Below are 14,059 nucleotides of genomic sequence, written 5' to 3'. Positions count from 1 at the left end.
AAATACTGATTTTTCCCTCTAAACTTCTCACATGCTTTCATTTCAATAAATGTTCAAATGATCCAATATTTCAGCAACAATCAAAGATTAGAGAAAAAGTCCAAAAACTGAAAACACATTTGTGTATCAGAACGTAGTTTTTTCTTCTTTCCCATTAATCATCTCACCACCCCTCACATTTATCTGCTGACCTTTGGAGGGGCCCCACCCCTAGGTTGGGAACCACTGGACTAAACTAGCTAACTGTATATAAAGTAGTGTAAACTAGCTCCACCTCCAGCAGCTACAACAGTAACATGCTGCTCTAACACTGATGCTTCACTATTAATAATCTAATCTAGAGCCTTTGGAGGAGCCGGTTATATTATATTAATAATATAATGATATAACTTGATTATAATACTCAGTATATTTACTGTAATGTGCAGTTAAAGTGTTGCATGAGAAAGAAATTGAGTCATTTTTTAAAACGTTTTTCCAGAAAGACAGATTGAGTTTTTCCAGGATGTAGAATATTTCCCATCTCTTCCAGCAGGGGGCGCTGCTGCTCTGTGGATGAGCGACTTATAACACAACACTGGAAACTCATCAGTGTTTTATCTTCTTTATGAAATGTGTGAAAATCATCTAAAGCATTTTCCATGATGGGATCTCAGATGTAGAACACGCTACCAACCAGTCAAAATAACTCAAGATATTATAGTTTTTAATCAGATTGTTAAAGAATCAGAGCTGTGTACGTTTTTAATATGACAGGACATGAAAAGTATTTAATATGTGTTTAATAAACTTGTATACCTGATTTTTATTTGATTATGTTTGTAAAGGACTAATGAGAGCTGGAGCTATAATAGATATAATTCAGAACTTCTACTTGTTAGTAATGAGTAGAAGTGTTGCTGTGTTAACTTGCATCGTCTCTATTAAATAAACTGAATAAACTTGTGAATAAATATTTCCTCTAAGAACCACAACGACCTGAAGCCTCAGTCTGAGGTCAGCTGACGGCGGGAATCACTGAACTTAATTAAATGTTCTTCATTGGTTCGTCTTTGCTGTTGAGTTTGACCCAGTGACTCGTCCTCTCCTCTCCGGCCCGTGATGGATGGACGCTCGGCCTGCAGCGAGGTGTGTGCGTGTGTGTGCGCGTGTGTGTGCGCGTGATAGGTCAGGGTTATATGTATAGATAACAGATGTGGCCCCTTGTCCTGCTCTCTCTGTGATGCATGATGACACCGTCTCTCCAGCTGTGTCCACTCAGGTGATCTCATGTTAAAGTGGACGATGGTGAAGCGCACAAGCCCCGCCCACTATACACACGCCCCGCCCACCATCGCATAAGCCCCGCCCACCACCGCATGACCGGTCAGACTCCATCAGCTGAACTCACTGATGGCAAGAGTCTAATTCACATATCAACTCCGTTATTGTTCATAATATACAAAAATTAAAGATCCACATTAACGCTGAAAGTCTTTCAAACAACTGATTCTTTGAAGCTGTGTGTTTATTAGATCTAACAGTTAAAACTAACACTTTGCTTGTATAAGTTTTGTATCATATTTGATACATAAACCAAATTACTCATGTCTTAAAATGTAAGATTAATGATGTTATAGATTTATTTGACACAAGCAAAACAGGATTTATAAAAAGCAAATACATGTTTCTGCACTCGTCAGAGATAAAATGAAAAAGTCCAAAACTGATTTCCTTCGTTGTCTCTGTTGTAGCAGCCGAGTGATGACGAGCGTCTGTTACGGTAGTGTACAAACTAGGAACAATAATAAATACTAAAACAGTAGTTTAAGATTCATAGCTTATAAAAGTAGATCGCTGAATAGAATAGATACAGCGCTTTCTATTTCTGTTATAGAGAAGCAGTTTGTTCCGGTCCTCAGCCCCAGCATAGATACATTTCTATATTTCCCCGACTAGTTCTGTATTATTCTCTTAATTAATGTTTTCATTAAACATACATATGATAAGATGATAACCTCAGCATGTGTGTGAAGCTTTAAATAAAGCTTCAGTGGACCAGATGAACTCAGTCAGGACTATTAAGGCTGAACAAGACAAAAGCCAATTAGACGGAAGGAAAGCAGAATAAAGGAAAGAGAAGTGGAATAAATAAAAACATACGTCTTGACTAAAGTGTCACTTTCTTTATTTATAGTTAAGATGTGGACATGATTGATATTTACATGATAGAAACTCTTAATTCTGCCACTGAAGAGACTTCCTGCTTAAATAAAATAAATCAGCCGTAAACAAACCACGCTGAGTCATCGAGTTCACTTCTTGGTTTATTTCGTGTTTCTTCATTGTAGAAGTTTCTCTTTCACTACGATCGGTCCAACTGCTGTTTCTTCTTCCCACTGACCTGCAAAACATCACAGGTCCGCTTCAGTTGGGTTCAGTTGTCATGAGGTATAAAACTGTACATCATGAAGAGACTGATGATCCTTTTTATAAGTTCAGAATACTTTTTGCAACTTTCACACCAAAGTCAAACTAACAGAATTTATGACTCTTCTTGCACCAACTGGGTTATTTATAATTCATTTTACATTATAGTAGCTTTAATAACTATGAAGGACTATGAATGAAAACCTTCATAATGTCTACAATGATGATTGGAAGATGTATTTGGGTTTCCCATTCAATCAAGTTAAACCAATTTAATTTCTACCTTAAAAAACGTCATTGGGTTAATCAGCAGTAACAGTTACAGACTTTAAAATAGATTATCTGCAAGCTGTCATTATGTGCTCCAATTAAAACTAATTCACCTTCTAAAAACCTTTAATGCATTCGTTTGGGGTTTTTTAGGTTGGAAGTGACTGATAGAGGGTTAGGACACTAACTCAAAATCCCTTTTAAAAAAAACCTCAGTTACAACATTTAAATGTAAAAAACCTTAAAATTGTATGAAAAAGATAAATCAAGGGATTCAGTTTCACGGTGTATAAATGTTTCTGACACTTACCTGTTCCTGTCGGGTCACTTCCTGTCCCACAGACCTCATCACAGCAGGAACAGGCTTGATGGCTGCTGCTGGCTTCCCTCCACCTGTCAGGAATCAGCTCCATCTCTTACTCACACACACAAAACTCCACATATCTGTCATCAGCTGATCAGACTGCAGCTAAACATTAAACAAAATAAAAACAAGGATTCTACTTATATGGGCATCAGGAGGAGCATGAGGCGCCCTCCTGAACCTGTGAACCAATCAACCTGTCAATCAAGACGTAGCCACGCCCTAATGCATACCCTGCTTTATCGTCACATATAAAATCAGGGAGGCCAAAATGTCCCAAATGAACATCATACTGCATTGAAGAAGGCTTTAAACTAGCGATTGAGACCATAAACACATTTTGAAAACGTTTACTGAGGTTAGAAATCAAGTGAGAAGTTGTTGAATTCTCCATTGACTTGTATAGAGACGGAAGTCCTTTTGACACCAAAACGGTCGCCCCCTGGTGGCCTTTTGATAGAATGCAGGTTTAAGTTACTTCCACGTTGGCCTCATTTCAGAGGACCGGAACTCCCCACCTGGTAATAACTGAGGTAATCTATTTGAGGTTTCTTCCCATTTAAAAAGCAGAGTTATTCCTTGCTGCTGATGCCAAGTGCTGCTCATGGAGGAATGTTGGGTCTATTTAAACTATAGTGTCCAGTCTAGACCGGCTTCATGTGAAAAGTGCCTTGAGATGACTTTTGTTATTTGGTGCTATATAAAGATTGATTGACATTAAAAAAAAGATAATTCTGGTCATTTTCTACATTTTTCTTCTTGTTAACAAACCAAACCAACAATGAACTGATCTACTAACTGTGTGTGTGTGTGTGTGTGTGTGTGTGTGTGTGTGTGTGTGTGTGTGTGTGTGTGTCAGAGCTGATCGATCCTATTCCTCCAAAAACAAACTGATTCACTCTTTATAACCGAGGAACGGAGACTAATAACAGTGATCATGTTTTTCAGGCTGAGTAGTTCTGTGTAAGAACATGTAGTAATGTTTGTAGCAGAGAGGATGATGGGAGTTGTAGTGTTCTTGGTGCCTCACCCGTTAGCGAAGGAACAGGCCTTGTTGGTTGAATCGACGGCTGCTGAAGCTGCGGTCGCTCTCACGCTGCAGGTGACGTAGATCTGAACATGAAGAGCAGAAACCAGCAGCTGTCTTTAAGGAAAGGATCGGCTCAGATGGTAACATAACATCATGTCACGTGTTTGAGTCTCACCACGCCGCTGTTGTCCTGCTGGAACCTGAACGCCTCCACCTCAAACTGCAGCCTGTCGTCTTGAGACCGAGGCAGGAAGTGAGAGCTGGAGCCCGTCAGCTGACTGTCAAACAGACACCTGAACGCAACACAGAACAATCAGAAGCTTCCAAATAAAAATAGCTCATAGACCCCTGGCTTTGGAAGTTTGGAAGCTGATATCCCAAATCTTAATATAGATTATGATTGGAGGAAAGTCTGGTCTAACATTTGCTGGCCTCTAGAAACCCGGATCACCAGCAGATCCACTTTAATTTTGTTCACAGAACTTATGACACCAAGGAAGCTTTGCTCTATGAAGCTCATTTCCCCACTGTAAGCTATGCTCTTTGAATGCTGCCGGCACCTTCTTTCACATGATTTGGGACTGTGGTTGCCTCCAATCTTTCTGAGATATTTGGGATTGTTGTACCACTGTCACCGATCATATTCATTCTCAATGATCTGTCTAGCCTGGGGTTGTTGCTATCTAATAGCCCGGCCCTGCTGGCTGGGTTCAATGTGGAAGCCACCGCATTCTGTTTAACTTCGGACATGGCTTCTTATGTATTTAGACATTGTATACTTAGCACCACCTACAGCCGTGTACATGGAGCACAGGAGACTACTATTGATAGCCGTCTTGTGTATCATGTCCAGGTCCCTGAGGTAAGGGGGGGGGGGGGGGGTTATTTGATCTGGCTGATTACCTTATGTACTACTTGCTAATGTATTTGCTTTTAATTTTATGATATGTTCTTATTTTCTTTTCTTCTGTTTGTATAAACATTTCTTGAAGAAAAATTTGATCACAAAAAAAAAAAAAAAAAAACATGACCGGTGACGTAAACTGACCCGTTGTTCCCCAGGAAGGCGTATCGAGGGACCGTGTCGATGCTTGGGGCGATGGTTGCCACGCAGCTGTCCACCGTCACTCTGAGAGGCGTGTGGTGAAACTGTTTCACCGACACTTCGAACTTCATCACGTCTCCCAGCACGTACTGAGCGGACGGACGAGGGAACTGCCAATCATCTGAGAGGTGACGGTACAACAAACACAGGACGGCTCCGATTACAGGACAACAATATAACCTTTAACAAATCAAACAGGATTTCTCTCATTATTCTGCTGCCAAATATGACGAGGTTCCAACAGGCTGGTGGTAAAGTTGATCTGAACACCAACCAGTCATCAGTCTGAAGGAGAAGTAGAGATTCTCCTCTGAGGTTTTGACGTCACTGAACGGCGTCCAGGTGGGTTTCACCAGCCCAGTGCTCACATCATGCTTCCTAAAACACAAACAGAAACACACAGAAATGCCTCCTGATATTCAACATTTTAGGAAACACTCTGAAATGGAAAACAAGGATCATTCTGTTGATTTTCTGTATTTTTCCTTCATGTTTTGGATCCAAACCATTAATGAACTGATTTACTAACAAGTATAGTGTGTGTGTGTGTGTGTGTGTGTGTGTGTGTGTGTGTGTGTGTGTGTGTGTGTGTGTGTGTGTGTGTGTGTGTGTGTGTGTGTCAAAGCCTGATAGCAGTGACTGACATTTTAAATATTAAATTAAATTAGTACACAGAACTACTCTACAGAGACTGAAAACATGATCCGTTATTAGTCTTACATGACCAGACTGTTCATAATGAAGAGTTCGTGACACATTTAAAAGCTTTTGGACAGAGATTAAAAGGCTTTCACATTACTTGTTAGATCAGTTCATTGTTGACTTTTTCCAAATGTTCAGTTCTGTTCAGAGCTCCTCTGTTGGATCCGTTAACCACCGGTCTAAAATCATGTAAGAAATTAACCACACTCTTCTTTCTGGATCAATTAAGTAATGCATCATAACCGCTCTCACCGTCATAGTCTATGCATTCTTGTTCCACCTTATTTTTTAACGTTTATGTTTAGTTCTTGTATGTATTTGTGCATTTCTTTACTCTTCACTTGTTATGTTTCATGTCTGACCACAGGAGGAAAACCCACTGAGCCCTGCTGCATGTTCTACTGACATTTAGCTTTAAGTGGGTTTTTTCTGTCACTGGTTCAGTTGAGTTAATCTGACCTCTGGTATTGACACTGGATGCTAACGCTGACATCTCTGGTTCGGACGATGGGACTGTCTCCGAGAGGACTGGGCGTGTAGAGCAGCGTGAAGACGTAGACGAACGAATCCTCGGACATCTGAAATACAGTTTAATGTCAGAGTCAAGCTGAAGGACAGTCAGACAATCCTCAGTTCAGAGCTTAATATTTTGTTTGAGAAGTTTACACCTTTTGAAGTATGTCGTAAACCAACAGTCAGTGTTTATCTGTAATGATTCCTCCTGTTCATACTGACCATTAGAAGATCCCTTCATCATGTTTACTGTAATGATTCCTCCTGTTCATACTGACCATTAGAAGATCCCTTCATCATGTTTACTGTAATGATTCCTCCTGTTCATACTGACCATTAGAAGATCCCTTCATCATGTTTACTGTAATGATTCCTCCTGTTCATACTGACCATTAGAAGATCCCTTCATAATGTTTACTGTAATGATTCCTCCTGTTCATACTGACCATTAGAAGATCCCTTCATCATGTTTACTGTAATGATTCCTCCTGTTCATACTGACCATTAGAAGATCCCTTCATCATGTTTACTGTAATGATTCCTCCTGTTCATACTGACCATTAGAAGATCCCTTCATCATGTTTACAATGGAAGTGATGGAGGACTAAACCCACAGTCCTCCTTCTGTGGAAACATGGATTTAAAAGTTGATCTGAAGCTAATATGAAGCTTCAGCCATCTGAATGAAAAGAAAGAGGAGAGAGAGGAGGAAGATGAGAAAAAGAAAGGAAAGAAAGAAAAGGAGGATGAGGGAGAAGAAATAATGAACAATAAGGAGGAAGGTGAGGAAAGAGACTATAGGGAGAATAAGTAGGATGAGGGAGAAGAGGAAATACAGAAGGAAAGAAAACTAAAGAAAGAAAAGAAAAAGAAGAACAAGGAGGACGAAAGAAAGAAAAGAGAGGAGAGTAAATGAGTCAAATGTTCATCTTCTATGTTTCAACGTTACAGTGTTTTTAGTAGCAAAGTCTTTGTGTTACTATACTTCCACCACAGCTCAACAGGGAAACACTAAGAGGGAATCTGATGCTAAAAAGACTGTAAATGTGTCAGATATCACTTGATATGACTAACTCACACTGATGAAGCTCAACAGGGAAACAAACAGGTGAAAAGGAACACGGAGAGATTTTGCTGAAATGCTGAAACTGAAAAATAGGAAAAAAATAATCCAACCATGGCAATAATGCATCTTTTTGCACTTATTTACCAAAAGTCTGTTTATCGACTAATCAATAAACTCCTCCCACAACCAGCAACCATCCAATCACAGCTTAACATCTGTTACATTAGAACATGTTGGAGCTGTTTACATCCAGATGTTTAAAGACAGATTGATGCTGAAGTTAGACTCTGTTCCCTTCTGTCTGGAATAAAGAGGCTCGTTGTTTTCAGAGTGAGTCTGTTTGCTGCAGGTTGATTAAACCGTGACGTAGAAACAGGAGCAGGATGAGCTGGACATGAACAGCAGTCATCTAACAGCTTTTTATAAATTCTCTAATAACCCAGATCTTACTGGAGACGCCACTTCATACTTAATCAAAGGTTATATTTGTGTGTGATGTTTGTCAGAGACCATCTGGAGTCACCGAGCTGTGAACCTCACCAGCAGCTGGCTGCCACATCCATGCAGCTCCGACTCAAACACCAGAACCTCCTGATCTTCCCCCGAGGCCGGACACCCTCCCAGCGTGACGTCTGCGGTCCGGACCGGTGTGCCGATCCCCAGCAGGTCTTTCTTGGCCTCCACCCGGACCGAGTTCTCCCTGCAGTCAGCAGTCACACTGCTGGCCGCCGTCGGAGTCCTCAGCTCAAAGTCTGGAGGGAACCGAGGCTCCTCTTCAGCCGGTGGGGCCGGAAAGCTCCAGAGCAGCGGCTCATGGTGAGACTGCTTCTCCTGGTGGAGAACTGGGAGGAGACCAGATCAGCTTTAATCATTACTAACATCAGCACGGGTCAAATTTACCCCGTCTGTTTTGACTGTTCCTTCCTTCCGTCTGTCCTTCCTCCCTCCTTCTCTCTTTCTTTCCTCCCCAGTACCTTCCTTCTTTCCTGTCCTTCCTTTTTTCCTCCCTCCCTCCTACCTTCCTCCTTTCCTCCCTTCCTTCCTTCGTCTTTCCTCCCTCCCTCCTTCCTTCCTTTTTTCCTCCCTCCCTTCTTTCCTTTCCTTTCCTTTGTCCTTCCTCCCTCCCTCATTTCCTTCCTTCCTTCCTCCCTCCCTCCCTTCTTCCAGCCATTTCTACTCTACAGATGGAGATGAAGAGGACAGAAAGCCAACAGATAACTGTACAGATGTCAATGTCAACTTTATTTATATAGCACATTTAAAACAGCCAATGGCCTACCAAAGTGCTTTACAGCAAAATAAGCAGAAACAATAAAAACAAACAATAAAAGCAATAAAAACAAAACAAAAAAATAAAATAAAATTTAAAAAAATTGCAGATCTTCTCTCTGGTGTCAACAGTCAGTAACAGTAACACCTCAAACTTTAACATCCGTTTATCAGCTTCTATAAAAGCCAAAGACACTGTTTCCTCCGACAGGAAGAGCCTGAACCAAACACCTGCTCTTTAATGTTTGATGCTGAGACTCAAATACTAAAACTGAAAGAACATTGGTTAAGTTAACAGTGTTGATGTCTACTGAACATCTTCCACCATGTTTTACCTGCTGGTTGCTGGACTGGAGGCCGGTTCGGTTTCTGATCTCCGAATAAGTTCCAGTCCTGCGCTGCTGCTAACGCTCCGCACAGCAGACACAAAGCGGCTCTGAACGTTTGCATCATGTTGACGTTTAACTCTGTTAGAAACACGCGCACCTGTGCAGCAGCTGCTTTTGTAGAGCTGGAGTTTGGCTCCGCCTCCTCCGTCTGATTGGCCTCATGGCTCTCCAGGTGCGCCTCGTTCACCTGCTGAGATTCACCTTCATTCAAACACACACAACTTTATTTATTCTAACTGGACTCACGTTTAATGTTCATGTCCCATCTCAGAACAGTCAAGCTCATAGAATCAGATTTGTGTCGTTAAAATCAAACAAAAATAAGAATTGAGAGAAAAAATCCCCAAAAATGTAATCTCAGTAAAATTCATGACTTAAATCTAATTCTTTGTGTAATTGTCTAAAATATTTCTATCTTTTACATTCTTGATATTCTTTTGTTTACAGTTTCCTCTGCTTCTCTCCCATCACAGTTTGGTTTCTGTCTCTTTTCTGTTGGTTTTAAACATTTTTTTCTCTTTCAAATTCTTATTTTTGTTTGATATTTAAGATTTGCTTTTTTATACACAAACATAAACCTTCAAACACTGTAGAAAAGTCCATGTTACGTTTGTTTCTATACAAATAAATAAATGTTCACAGTTTTTCAGCTACAGTCAGAAGTGAAACTAAGCTTCACATCTTCCATTGAACCCTCCTGTTGTCCTCGAGTCAAGGAAGGAAGGGAGGAAGGGAGGAAGGGAGGGAGGAAGGGAGGGAGGGAGGAAGGAAGGAAGGGAACAAGAAGGAAGGAAAGAAGGAAGGAAGGGAGGATGGAAGGTAGGGAGGAAAGGAAGGGAGGAAAAAGGAAGGAAGGAAGGAAGGGAGGAAAAAGGAAGGAAAAGAGGGAAGAAGGAAGGAAGGGAGTAAGAAGGAAGGAAAGGAGGGAGGGAGGAAGGTAGGAAGGAAGGAAGGAAGGAAGGAAGGAAGGAAGGAAGGAAGAAAGGAGGGAAGGAAGGAAGGAAAGGAGGAAGGAAAAAGGAAGGAAAGGAGAGAGGAAGGAAGGAAGGAAGGAAGAAAGGAAGAAAGGAGGGAAGGAAGGAAGGAAGGAAGGAAAGCAGGGAGGAAGGAAGGAAGGAAGGAGGAAAGAAGGAAAGAAGGAAGGAAGGGAGGACAGAAGGAAGGAACAAAGGGGTATGGAAGAAGGAATGGAGGACAGAGAGAGGAAGGAAAGAAAGAGAGAAGGAAGTAAGGGAGGAAAGAAGGAACAGTCAAAACAGTCGGGTCAGTTTGACCCGGGGGACGACAGGAAGAACATTTGGAGTTTATTAACTGCTGCATACAGTATGGACACCTGACTGCTGGTTTTAGACAGATTGGAAACACTGTGGACTCATATTCTGCACATTTTCTGCTCTATTTCTATATTCTGCTTTCTGCCTTATTAATCTTCTGCTGGTCCTTCATTCAGCGCCTCAGTTCAACTGTGGTTACACCATTTGACATTTTCAGGAGCATTCAGTCTTACTTTTGGTAAAAAATGGTGCAAATGTCATTTCAAATTATATAAAACCAACAAAAATACTAAATGTACATTTTAACAAACCTGATGCTGCTTTTATATCTAGTTTTACTGATTTATGAATTCATCATCTTACCTCAGTTCAGCTCCTGTTTCTTTAAGGTTTCAGCTCCTCATCATTTCTACTTTTAAGAAATGTCCACATGTTCCAGTTTGTGTTGTCGTTGTCAGAAAGGTGATCATCATGTGCGTTAACAGGGTGGACAAAATAATAGGAACACTTGTCACTATGAAGCTCATTATAACCTCAGTGATAAACATAAAGCAGAACTATCACCTCAATGATGGAAGAGTTCACAAGTGTTCCTATTAAAGTGCTCGCTGAGTGTGTGTGTGTGTGTGTGTGTGTGTGTGTGTGTGTGTGTGTGTGTGTGTGTGTGTGTGTGTGTGTGTGTGTGTGTGTGTGTGTGTGTGTGTTCGGTCATCTCTCTCATTCATTCTGCCTCCTGGGGCAGTTTGCTCACCTTTACTGATATTAATGAGCTCGCTCTGCTCATTTCCTTTATTTATTAACTGCTAACGGCCAGAGGAGAGGTGTGTGTGTGTGTGTGTGTGTGTGTGTGTGTGTGTGTGTGTGTGTGTGTGTGTGTGTGTGTGTGTGTGTGTGTGTGTGTGTGTAGGGTTAGGGTCATTTTAGTTTAATGTCGAGTTATTTTTACGCAGACGCAGCTTTTTTTGTGTTTTTTTGAAAACTAAGCACTTTGTTAATGATGATGATGATGATGATGATGATGATGATGATGGTGATGGTGATGGTGATGGTGATGATGATGATGATGATGGTGATGGCAGCGAGTTTTTGGGAAGACCTTGATGGAGGAGCGGAGAGTTTTTAGACAAACTAAACATAAACACACACGATGACGAAACAAGCACCTACTGCTAATATTATTATTAATTATAATGATAATTTCAGGCTAAAATAAAGTTAAAAGATGAGTTTTGAGTCTAAAATGTTGAAGGGTCGAATCTGAAAACAGTAAATATGATCAAATATAAAATAATATTTAAAGTAAATAACGATGAATCCAAAAATACAACATGTTTGTTTCTGACGACAAACGAGTTAAAACTGAACTTAAATAATGATAACAATAAATTACTGACATTAAATACAGAAAATATAAAGAAGATATGAATGAAAACGTAAAAGAAAAAGAAATTTAAGAGAATGAAACTTAAACATATTAATACTTATTAATGTATCTTTTCCATATTGTGTATATTTGTATTATATTTCTATATTGTGTTATTGTCTGAAGTAAATAGACAAACTTCTGTTTTCTTACTTGCTAAAACAATGAAAATATAAATATAAATAATAAAATATAAATACAATATCATTCATAAAGTGTCTTATTTTATATATTATTTATTACCTGCAGCTGCTCTCTTATAGTGTTTTATGTTTAATTCTTATATATTTTCATGTGTTTTTATCTGTGCTGCAGCATTCCCAGTATCACTGTTCAGGAGACTTAACGATGACAATAAAAACATTTTAACAGTCAGATTATTAAAGAGAGAAAAAGTTGAAATAACAACATGAAGTGAATCTCAGTTCTTTATGAAGCTGCTTCCTCTCAGACAGGAAGTCAGCCGCTCAGTGAGCAGCTCTTCTCATCCGTCTGCCTCTGAATGAAAAGCTGCGTCTGCTTCTACAGGAAGTCCTCCTCCTTCTTTTCTGGAGAACCTCCAGAACCTGGAAGGCCTCCAGCTCGTAGTCCTCGGCCCGGATCCTCAGAACCGTTTCTTTACGGAGCGTCTGAACGAGCTCCATGACGTCCCGACTCAGAGCTTCCTGTTTCTCTTTCTGCTTCCTCAGCTGCTCAGCCAGCGTCTGACTTTCAGCTGAAAGCTTCTCTGTGATTCGCTGAGCTTCCTGCAGCTTTTGGAGCAGCACCTCCTTCAGTTCCCTCCTCAGCTCCTTCTCCTTCTGCAGCTGAAGGTCCACCTCCTCACACAGAGCCTCCTCCATCTCAAAGTGAGACAGGCTGTGAGCTTCTGCCTCGTTCCTCAGCTGCAGGATTTCCTGACGGAGTTCAGCCTGTTGGTGTTCTTCACATCTGAGCCGAGCAGCAAGAGAGCCGCTCTCAGCTGATCTCTGCATCTCAGCTGATCTCTCCTCTGACTCTCGCTGCATCTCAGCTGATCTCTGCATCTCAGCCGATCTCTCCTCTGACTCTCGCTGCATCTCAGCTGATCTCTGCATCTCAGCTGATCTCTCCTCTGACTCTCTCTGCATCTCAGCTGATCGCTCCTCTGACTCTGGCTGCATCACAGCTGATCTCTGCATCTCAGCTGATCTCTGCATCTCAGCTGATCTCTGCATCTCAGCTGATCTCTGCATCTCAGCTGATCGCTCCTCTGCCTCTCGCTGCATCTCGTCCACTTTCTGGAACAGAGCCTCAGCGATGTCGACGGCCTCCAGCTTCTCCGCCTCGGCTCTGATCCTCAGGAGTTTCTCTGTGTGCAGCTGCTGACGGAGATCTTCCAGCTCACGTTTGGCCTCAGCGAGCTCAGCTGAGAGCTTCCTCCCTGCCTCCTCCACAGCGGCGGGGCAGGAAGTCTTCTCCTCTCTCACATCCTGGTGGTGGGTTTCAGCTGAGATCATAGCTGCTCTCCTCTCTGATGAAAGTCACTGAGAGAAGCTGAAGCTCCAAGAAGAGTTTAAACTGAGCTGAACATCAGATCCAGAACATCTGTGACATCACAGCATCTGGAACCAAGATCATAAAGAACTGCTGCTGGTATGCTTTACTGTAGTACTGTTAGAGGTACTTATACTTTACTGTAGTACTGTTAGAGGTACTTATACTTTACTGTAGTACTGTTAGAGGTACTACTACTATACTGTAGTACTGTTAGAGGTACTTATACTACACTGTAGTACAGTTAGAGGTACTTATACTATACTGTAGTACAGTTAGAGGTATTTATACTTTACTGTAGTACAGTTAGAGGTACTTATACTATACTGTAGTACTGTTAGTGGTATTTATACTTTACTGTAGTACTGTTAGAGGTACTTATACTACACTGTAGTACTGTTAGAGGTACTTATACTACACTGTAGTACTGTTAGAGGTACTTATACTACACTGTAGTATAGTTAGAGGTACTTATACTACACTGTAGTATAGTTAGAGGTACTTATACTATACTGTAGTACTGTTAGAGGTACTTATACTACACTGTAGTACTGTTAGAGGTATTTATACTACACTGTAGTACTGTTAGAGGTACTTATACTACACTGTAGTATAGTTAGAGGTACTTATACTACACTGTAGTATAGTTAGAGGTACTTATACTATACTGTAGTACTGTTAGAGGTACTTGTACTTTACTGTAGTACAGTTTGAGGTACTTGTACTTTTC

At 40.9% G+C, this 14,059-nt stretch overlaps 1 protein-coding gene across 1 annotated transcript in view; it reads right to left on the bottom strand.

The window, feature by feature from the left end:
* Positions 1–14,059, bottom strand: part of LOC133981644 (NLR family CARD domain-containing protein 3-like) — a 118,399-nt gene that overhangs the window by 29,478 nt on the left and 74,862 nt on the right. The gene's annotated exons all lie outside the window — the stretch shown is intronic.

The sequence above is a fragment of the Scomber scombrus genome, chromosome 6 (genome assembly GCF_963691925.1).
Source record: "Scomber scombrus chromosome 6, fScoSco1.1, whole genome shotgun sequence".
Taxonomy (NCBI): domain Eukaryota; kingdom Metazoa; phylum Chordata; class Actinopteri; order Scombriformes; family Scombridae; genus Scomber; species Scomber scombrus.
The sequence above is the reverse complement of the archived record's forward strand: the minus strand, read 5'-3'. Positions and strand labels throughout refer to the sequence as shown.